The 10,933-nt window shown below is 37.9% G+C and overlaps 1 non-coding gene across 1 annotated transcript; it reads right to left on the reverse strand.

Annotated features, from left to right (window-relative positions):
- Positions 1-9,855: 9,855 nt before the first annotated feature.
- Positions 9,856-9,961, reverse strand: LOC122044758. Its single transcript, XR_006129766.1, has one exon. It is a non-coding gene; the product is annotated as a small nucleolar RNA R71 (small nucleolar RNA).
- Positions 9,962-10,933: the final 972 nt, after the last annotated feature.

Raw genomic sequence — 10,933 nt, forward strand, 5'->3', positions numbered from 1 at the left:
TCTGAAATAGAGTCTATGTATTCTAATAAGGTCTGGGAGCTTGTAGAACCACCATATGGTGTAAAATCCGTTGGATGCAAGTGGATTGACAAAAGGAAAAGAGGGACAGATGGGAAGGTAGAATCCTTCAAGGCAAGGCTTGTTGCGAAAGGGTATACTCAGAAAGAGGGAATCGATTATGAGGAGACTTTTTCGCCGGTAGCTATACTAAAGTCTATCCGGATACTCTTATCCATTGCTGCTCATATGGATTATAAGATTTGGCAAATAGATGTCAAGACATCTTTCGTTAATAGAAGTCTTGAAGAAAATATCCATATGAAGCAACCAGAGGGGTTCATTGAAAAGGGAAAAGAGCATCTAGTGTGCAAGCTGAATCGGTCTATTTATGGACTGAAGCAAGCTTCAAGATCTTGGAACATCCGGTTTAACGAAGTGATCCAGTCATATGAATTTATTCAGTGTTTGGATGAGTCTTGTGTATACAAGAAGTGTAACGGAAACGTGGTGGTATTTCTTGTACTATATGTGGATGATATTTTGTTAATTAGCAACAATGTCAAAGTGTTATCAGACGTAAGGGTAAGGTTATCCAAACAATTTGATATGAAGGACTTAGGAGAATGTGCACACAATCTTGGGATTAAAGTCATACGGGATTGCAAGTAAAGGATGTTGTGCCTATCTCAAGCTTCATATATAGATACAATACTTGCTCGTTTTAGCATGCAGAACTCCAAAAAGGGTTTCTTACCTTTTAGGCATGGAGTAGTCTTATCTAAAGAGATGTCTCCGAAGATAACAAAGGAGATAGAGGACATGAAGGCAGTTCCTTATGCTTCAGCTGTAGGAAGCCTAATGTATGCAATGCTCTGTACGAGACCTGATATCTGTTTTACCGTGGGCATGGTTAGCAGATATCAGAGTAACCCTGGACAAGGACATTGGACTGCTGTAAAGCATATATTGAAGTACCTTAGAAAGACTAGAGATTATATGCTAGTTTACCAAGTAGACGATTTGCTCCCTGTGGGTTACATGGATTCGAACTTCCAATCAGATAGGGACAACATAAAGTCTACATCAGGTTATGTGTTTACTTTAGGAGGTGGAGCTATTGCATGGAGGAGTGTTAAGCAGAAATGTGTTTCTGACTCAACCATGGAAGCTGAGTATGTGGCAGCCTCTAAGGTAGCCAAAGAAGTTGTATGGCTCAGGAACTTCCTAATGGACTTAGATGTGATTCCTGGTTTGCCCAAAATCATCACAATTTATTGTGATAATAGCGGTGCAGTTCCAAACTCGAAGGAACCATGAGCCCATAAGGTAAGTAAATATATAGCGCGCAAGTACCACCTGATACGAGACATCGTCAAACGAGGAGAAGTTGTCGTCGCCAAGATTACATCAGCAGATAACCTGGCTGATCCTTTCACTAAGGCCCTTCCGGCGAAAGCTTTTGATAGGCATGTGGAGGGGATGGGAATCATATGTATGGCAGCAGATATGACAGCTTAGTCTTTTAGTATAAGTGGGAGATTGTTAGAGTGTATATTAAAGTCTAGCTTTTGTAAACATTTATTTATGAAATAAAAGAATCACATTGGTCAAATATCTACATTTTATTTGTAAGTGTAGTTGTTCAATTAATTTATATTGTAGATAACATGGTATGTGGTGTCACACACAGAAGATCATGCTATCAGTTTTTTATAAATTATAAACAGTTGCTCACGACTAAGCTGGAAAGGAACAAACCATTGGAATAGTCGTAGTGTAATTAGGTATTAGTTTATCTTGACTAATAAATTACACTAATACACTCTGTGTGTATTGAGTAGGACCATTTTAGGTAAGTTCTTTTTATACTGACTTAATAAAAGAACTAGACCTTAGTTATTATGGAAGTGTGTGCTCTTAATCCTAATATAATAACAAGCATATATATTTAGTATTTATTTCTTTAACTTATCAAAGGGTGAGATTTAGATTGATAAATCAATAGTCCCGATAAGTTGGGAAATGATATTACTTATAGTGGGTGTTGTTGATTATAGAAGGAAACTATGTCCTAGTTATCTAGGTTGAGAATGTCCCCAAGAGGAGCTCATAAGGATTGTCATGTTAAACCCTGCAGGTGGACTTAGTCCGACATGACAATGAGGTTGAGTGGTACTACTCTTAGAGCTAGATATTAATTAAGTGAGTTGTCAGTAACTTACTTAATTAGTGGTCATTCGTTATCTTACACACAGGGAGACTAACACACTCATATATGAAGGAGCCCATAATGTAATTTGGGATTGGTGCGGTAGTGCAATAATAACTCTCTAGTGGAATGAGTTATTATTGATGAACTTGAGTTGTGTGTTCGGGGCGAACATGGGATACTCAAGCTCATCAGAAGGTCAAAACCAATTTCTCCTCTAGGTCCCTGTTGTAGCCTCATTAAAGCCTCAATTTCATCCAATAAAAGTTCTTCTTGGTGTCCAAGAGAGAGCCGGCCCAAGGGTTGGTGACCAAGCCAAGGGTCGGCCACCATCTTCTCTTAAGGGGTCGGCCCCTTGCTTGGTGCCCAAGCAAGAAGGGGTCAGCCACAATAATTCAAAGTTGAAGGGGTGTTTTGAATTTTTAAAATCTTCTCTTTGTAGAAAACTATAAATTTTAAAAGAGAAATTTTAAAATGAAAAACTTTCCTTATTTGAATTAGTCCACATGGTTTAATAGAGAGTTTTAGAATTTTTAAAACTTTCCTTTTTTAACCATCCTCATGGTTTTAGAAAAAAGGAAGAGAAGTTTTAAAATTAAAATTTTCTATTTTGTAATCATGTTAAAAAAGGAAATTTTTATAAGAGAAGTGTTAAATTTTAAAACATGATTTTAATTTTTAAAACTTTCCTTTTTTAACATTCACTTTAGGAAATTAAAAGAGAGCTTGTAAAATTTTATAAGAGTTTTTTCTTTGCTTATAAAATTTTTACAAGGATTATTTCTTTCCTTTTAATTGTGGCCGACCCCTTGCTTTGGCCGGCCACCCTTGCTTGGTGCCCAAGCAAGGGGTCGGCCAATCATCCTTTAAAAGATTCAATCAATTAAACCAATCAATGATTGGTGAATGAATCAATCAAGAGGAAAGAAAAGGAAAAGTAAAAGGGGAAAAGGAAAAATAAGAGGAAGATTTTAATTTTTGTAAAAAGTCTTTCCTTATTTGCCTTGGGCAAGTAATATAAAAGAAGGGGAGAGGAGGCCTCATGAGATAATAATTCTTATTCTCTTGTTGGTGCTCCTCTTGTGGCCAGTCCTCTCCCCTCTTCCTTTCCCTTTGCTCTCTTGTTCCCTTAAGGTGGTGGTGGCTGAAACATAGAGAAGGAAAAGAAAGCTTTTGGGCGGTGTTCATCTTGGAGGATCGTCACCCACACGACGTCTAAGGCGAGGCGAGGAATACGACAGAAGATCTCGAGATCATTAGCATACAAAGAGAATATATAACTAGTAATTTTCTTCCGCAGTATGCTAGTTAATTTTCTTTGTATGAATTCCAAACACAAGAGGCATTAAATTCTAGTTTTTCGGATTTGTTTCGAAGTTGTGTTTTTTTTGTTTTTCGAATTTGTGATTCGATTGTTCTTTTTGGTTAAACCTAGAGTTATATAAGGAAATTAAATATTAGCTTTCCTTAAAAGGCTTTGTCTAGGAAGTGGTAGTTGCTCCCATATCCAAGAAGGCCTAGTGCCTCGCCATGTTTAACTTGGAAGCCAATTTTAGAAATTAATATTTAATTGAATTTATAACATAGGTGGATTTGGATCAATAGTGTTAAGTTCCGCTTGCGATCTAAGTCTAAACCATTAAGAACAGATAAGTTAAATTTGGAATCAATAATGTTAAGTTCCGTTTGCGATTCCTAATTTAACTTCTAAAGAATACAATAGGTTATTTAGGAAATGTTCGACACTTGTACAAAATTTTTATACAGTGGAACCGGTACAATCTTCCTAGGACTAACCAACAGAATTGATGTGTAGTAGCTCGTATATTTGTTATTGAATGAAGCTTGATCGAGACTGCCTTAAATAGGGCATGGAAGGCGCCTTCCATAAGCGTTGAAGGCGCCTCTAATGGGTCAAATCTGATCTCAGAACTTGCTGAATATTATCGCTGAATCAGTCAACTTTTATCCTCTGGAAGGCGCCTTCCATAGCCATTGAAGGCACCTTCCATGAACAGTTCGAAGGCACCTTCTAATGCTTGAAGGCGCCTTCAGGTACTGTTCATCCGAAGGCTTTTGTGCTCTTTTTTTTCTTGTAAAATGTGTTAATCCAAAACTAAAGCATCTACCCTACAAAACAATGTTAGCACGATTATAATAAAGAATAGTAATTACTCCCTATCCTCCCTGGACCAAAAACTTGTCAATGTCTCAGTTTGGGGATCCAAAATTGACCTAAACTGAATCGATGCCTACTGTCCCTCAATCTCGGGTGTGTCTTCACTTAGTCACTCTCATCCAATGACTTATCTTAACTTACCACCTTACTGTTGATTTGCCTCTTGACCCACCAGGTCTTTATGCCAATTGTTCAGTCCGCAAACCCAACTGGACTTCTGCCGGTTGTCCGGTCCCGCGGACCCAAATGGACTTTCTGTCATATATCCGGTTGACTCATTAACCTATCTGGATTTCGCACCAACTATCCGGTCCTGCAACCCTATCTGGATTTTAACCTAGTGTTTGATCCTTCAAACTCGTCAATTCCTGCACACTTTGTAACGTAATTAGATCACAAAATATCTAACTTAACTTACTTGTCATTCATCAAAACCTGAGTTAGACCGTTAGTGCAAACTGCACCAACACGTATCTTAGTGAATCTCGATTGGTTGCCTTTTCTTTGAGATTCGTGAGTCTGGTGATGAGTTATTTGAGCTTCAAGTGTAGATGTGCGATGATGTAACACCCACGAATTTTTATAAATACATGAGTATTATTCTCATTAAGAGCATGGAAATAAATAAAAAGAATAGGAGAAAAAGAAGAGTAAGAAACAAAATAAAAATAAGAGGTAAGAGGTGGAGGCCAAGGATTGAACCTTGAACCTCCCACCAATAATGGAGAAAGATTAATGGCATGATCACCACTAGGATAGAGAGTAACATATGCATAGGAAGGAATAAAAATGTTAGTTAAAGGAGAGAAGAAAAAAAATAAAGCAAAGATCAAGAGAAAACCAAATTGCTCACCTCTTCTCCCTCTTGGTTAAGAGAAGGAACAAGAAGAAGGCAAGTTGTCTTCCTCACCCTTCCCTCTCCTCATTTTCATGGGAATCAAGAGAGGAGTAATGGATGAATTAAGGGAAAGATTAATGAAGGCTTAAATTCCTCTCATGATGAATAAATAGAAAAATGAGAAGTAAATCTCTCATTTTCCTCATTCTTCCTCCTCCTTCCTCCTTTTCTTTTCTTCACCGAGACTAGGAGATCCTCCCACTCTTTGATCCGAGCACTAAGTCAAGTTCTTCTCCAAGGAAGCTAATTTCCAAGAAGAAATCTTCAAGTTCTAGCCCTCCCAAGCAAAGGAAATCAAAGGAGGCACAAGAAGAAGAACCTTCTCCCTTCCTTAACAACTAGAACACTTTCCTCCTTAAGAAAAACCACAAGCGAAAGGATGTAAGTTCCCCTCACCTGTGGTACAATAGCTATGTGATTTTTATGTAAAAATATTGCTTAAAAACCTAGGGTTGTTTCATGAGGGTTTCGGCCAAACAAAAAGAAAGAGTTTAAAGAACCTTGAAAACCAACTATGATATGTTCATGATGTTGCTTATGTTATGTACCTTATCGTAGGAGGGTTAAACTAATATTTTCATGCTAGAATGTTTGGTTAGAACATAAATTTATGAACTTAGATTTTTGGCATAGAAGGAACAAAAGAACTAGAAGAGCTCTAAACCTAAACCAAGCATGTTCCCTTGTTCTTATGATGTGTACCTCATGATAAATGGTGTTGTTAATGTTTTTCCCCCTTGTATGTTAACTTAAACTTGATTCCATATTCATGTACATTTGGCCATGATAGAGTTGAGGGCCTAGAAGGGCTTTAACCTAAAAATTTAAGCATGCTATGATTCTCATAGGACAAGATATGAAGCTAATATGGCATGCCATGATCTTAGGTTAAGTTGAACAATATTTCTTATGTATATGATGATTCGGCCATTTTAAGACTTGAACCCTAGGAAAGTTTAAAGCAAGTCTAAGATACTTATGATCTACTTGATGAAGAGATATGAAATAAATTAATGTTCACATGTTGCTTGAAACTTGAATCCTTGTTCTTTAGCATTCGGCCACAATTATTTTTAAGACCTAGGATGCTTAAATTTCTAAACTAAGTGGTCCATGTTATTCTTTGAAATGAATGCTAGGAAAGTTCTTATGGTCTTCATGCTAATATGCCACTAGAAACTTAATTCCCATGCTTACAAGATTCGGCCACATTAGGTTAAAAAGCTTGAGAAGCTTGAAACTTAGACTAAAAGTACTTATGGTGATTCTCATGATATGTATTGATATGTTAGTATGAAGATTAACCTTTTCATGTTGCTTGTAACCTAGAAACATGTTGCTAGGGTTTCGGCCATGTTAGGGTTAAAGACTTAGAGAACTTAGAACCTAAATCAAATATGCTCAAGTGGTTGCTTATGGAATATGATATGAAAATTGTTAGGGTTGTTCTTGCTTGTATGTTGTTAATAACCCAAAAGGAGGCTTAATGAGTTTCGGCCAGGTTATGAAAAGGGACCTAGAAAGCTTGGAACCTATACCTAACATGCTTAAGATGCCTCTTATGTCATAAGAAATGATAGATGTTTAGGGTTCACATGTTCTTTTGTTGCTTGATAACCTAAACCATCTCTACATGTTTCGGCCACCACTTGTTACTAGGGTTAGAGACCTAATTGTGTTCTTCCATGAACTTCACATGCAATGCTTTATGATATGTGGAGATTATGACATGCTGTGATGTTCATTTATACATGTTAGGTCCTATTCATGACATGCTGTGTGCTTGATTTCATGATATGTTATGTGCTCATTTTCATGATATGCTGTGTGCTAAATTTCATAATATACTATGTGCTTATTTTATGATATGCTGTGTACTTGATTTTATGATATGCTATGTGCTTATTTTCATGATATGTTGTGTGCTCAATCTCATGATATGCAATGTGCTCAAATTCATGATATGCTATGTGCCTAAACTCATGATATGCTATGTGCTCAAATTCATGATATGTTGTGTGCTTAAACTCATGATAGGTTGTATGCTTAATTATGCATGTGTTCATGATATGCTGTGTGCTCGAAATCATGATATGTTGTGTGCTCAAATATACATGCTTTAAGCTATGCCTAAAAGAGTTGCTTCCCTATAAGTAGGATCAAGAACACTCTTCATGATATTGATGTGTGTAGATTATATACTCTTTTATGCATGTTTTTACGCATATTTACATACTTTGAGCATGCTTGATCTATGCATTTTTATACTTCCAGCTTTCCTTTTAGCATATTTACTCTTTTGGTTCGGATATCTACTTTTTGTGCATTTTCTGTACACAGGAGTCGAAATTGGTGAAGATTATGCATCCTCGTGCAAACTTGGAAGTAATTGAAGGGAGAGAGCATCAGGCCGTGTACCACACATGGCCGTGTAGTCTTAACAGGAAGGGAAGAGGACATGGCCGTGTGAATCTCACACGGCCGTGTCTTGATTTGAAGAAATCAGAGCAGATGCCTTACATGGCCGTGTGGATTTACACGGCCGTGTGAGGTTTCCAGAGGCCAAGCAGGTGGTGGCCGTGTGCATCACACGGCCGTGTGAAGTTTCCAGAGACCAAGCAGGTGGTGGTCGTGTGCACCACACGGCCGTGTAGCATTTCCAGAGAGCAAAAGGGTCTTGGCCGTGTGAACCACACGACCGTGCAGCTTTGGAAGAGAAGGAACTGGACATGGCCGTGTTAATCTCACACGGCCGTGTTGTGGGGCCGTGTGGCGCCCGATTTCCTCCTCTATTTAAACCTTCCTTCATGAATTGAAAGGGGATCTCTCCCCCTTTTGGGAGAAGGCAAGATTTGGTGGTTTCCTCCCATTCTTGGGAGGATTTCTGGGCGATTCTAAGGGAGTTCTTGACGATTTCGACTCCGGAGCGAGGATTGGATCCGAAGACGAGGCTTCTTCGTAGATAAGTTTTCTCCTTCCCCTTTTCTTGGTTTCTTGGATTGGGGATTTAAGAAATGCTTGTAATCTTTATTTCTTCGGGTATTCTTCCTCGATTCATGGAGTAGATCTTGTATTCTATGATTAAGGAAGTATTTGTATGATGGATTGATGTAATCTCATATGGATTTGCCATTTTCTTGTTTCAATGACATTGTCTTGCTTGTATCAATTAGATCTTGAATGATTAATGGTGATTTGTGCTTAATTCTCATTCTTGATTGATTGTTTGGATTTCTTGTGGACTTTGTAAAGATAAACTCTCACTCGATCATCCGAGGGATCCACGTGACAGGTGCAAGCCCGTGTAAGGACGTTTGAGAGATAATCTTGAAGAGGAAATAGGAATATTCAAGAGAGTAGGATGGATTTTGTGATTAGTTTCTTGTATCTTGATAGATTAATAAGTTGTGGGCTTCTATGTTGATATCCGAGGAAGGCATAGTAATAGGTGCGCTTCTGTGTAAGGACAACGTAGGTTCACGTCTAATTGATCATATTTAGATACATTTCTCAGTCCTTAGCCGGTTATCTATTGCAAGAGAGAACCGGCAACTTTCTACAAGTGTTTGGTAATTGAGGGATAAGAATTGGTGAATCATTTACATTCAAGAAACCGAAACTCCTAGAATCTCCCTTTATCATAACCCAAAACACTAAACTCTTGTTTGTTGATCTTTAATATTAGATTTGTTTACCTTCACTTTGCATTTGAAACGATTGGATAGTTGTTTAGCTAATTCGCATTGAGACATTTCTAGTGCTTATTCCAGTCCCTGTGGATACGATAATCTTTTATATTACTTGCGACATTTCCGTACACTTGCGGAGCGTAACAAGTTTTTGGCGCCGTTGCTGGGAACTGCGCTATAACATTAGGAATTATCAATTGAGTTAGACTAAACATAACATTTATTTTCCTTTCATATTGCATAGTTGTAACTAATCATTAGATTTCTGTTTTTACTCTCTTGTATAACTTTTACTTCTTGTTAATTCTTTTTGTACAAATTCAATTCTGCATTTTTGATTCTTTTATTTTTCTTCTTTTTGTTGAATTGTCATTTGCTATCTTGTTCTTGTGTATGCGAAGATCTAACTTTGCTGGGGAATTCTTTCCTTTTGACCCTGAGATTGACAGAACTTTCCATAAAAGAAGAATTCTGCAAAGGCAAATTGAAGAACAGGAACATTTGAACATGGCGAATAGACCACTCAAGGATTATGCAGCACCTTATGCAAGAGGTTTTCGATCTAGTATTTCAAGACCTTCAGTGGAAGCTAATAACTTTGAGATCAAACCCGCAATTATATCTATGGTGCAGCAGAACCAATTTGGTGGAGGACCTCATGAAGACCCCAATCAACACTTAGAGGTCTTTTATGAAATATGTGGTACCATGAAAATGAATAGAGTTCCTTCAGATGCAGTTAGATTATTATTATTTGGGTTTTCTCTAAGAGATAGGGCAAAGCAATGGTTGAATTCTTTGGCCCCTAATAGCATCACCACTTGGGAGCAGTGTGAGCAACAGTTTCTTGATAAATTCTATCCACCAAACAAAACAGCTCATATGAGGAATTTAATTGCAAGCTTCAAGCAGACTGACTCAGAATCTCTTTTTGAAGCATGGGATAGATATAATAGTATGCTCAGACAATGCCCACGTCATGGGTTGGAAAGATGGTTAGTGTTGCACACTTTTTATAATGGTATCAACTATCATACCAAAGTGTCCCTTGATTCAGCTGCGGGAGGGGCACTTATGAACAAAAGTTTAGATGAAGCTGAAGAAATTATTGACAGTGTAGCACAAAATCATCATCAATGGGTAAATGAAAGAAGTGGTGGCTATTCTTCTGTAAACCCAACAATTAAAGCATCAGGGAAGTTTGATGTAGATACGGTCACTCTTTTGTCTGCAAAATTGGACGCTCTTACAAAGAAATTTGAGAATATGGGGACTAGTGCTAATATGGTCAGTGCTATTAGTACATCTTGTGAAGTATGTGGGAGTTCAGAGCATTCAAATGACTCATGTCCATTGGGAGCTATCACTGCACAAATCAATCAACTGGAACAATGTGATGCAATCATGAGTTACAATCAAAGGCAGAACAACCCATACTCAAATACTTATAACCCTGGATGGAAGAGCCATCCCAATTTTTCTTACAGAAATAATCAAGATCAAGGACCATCTATGGGGGCAAGACCAAATTTTCAAGCTGGGCAACAAAATTTTCAACATCTATCTTCTCAAGGCTTACCAAAGTCAAATATTGAAAAGATGCTTGAAGAAATTATCTCGGTCGAATGAAATGGAGCAAGATTTAGCAAAGCTCATTCAGAGAATGGATAATTCTGAAAAGCATCAAAAGATCCAGGATAGTCAAATTGCCCAACTAGCTTCCTCATCATCCAGAGCACCAGGACAACTTCCAGGAAAACCTGATGTGAATCCTATGGAGCATTGCAATAGAATTGAGCTTAGGAGCGGACGGACCTTGGGAGACTCCCAAATGACTGCTCCAAAAGGGATACAAAAAGAAGAAGAGCTCTCTCCTCTTATACCAAATCAGATTCAAGCTAATGAGGAGAGTACCATTGAGGTTGAAGAGACTCTTCCACTGAACCATCAGAGCAAAG

The sequence above is a fragment of the Zingiber officinale genome, chromosome 2A (assembly GCF_018446385.1).
Source record: "Zingiber officinale cultivar Zhangliang chromosome 2A, Zo_v1.1, whole genome shotgun sequence".
In the NCBI taxonomy this organism is placed as follows: domain Eukaryota; kingdom Viridiplantae; phylum Streptophyta; class Magnoliopsida; order Zingiberales; family Zingiberaceae; genus Zingiber; species Zingiber officinale.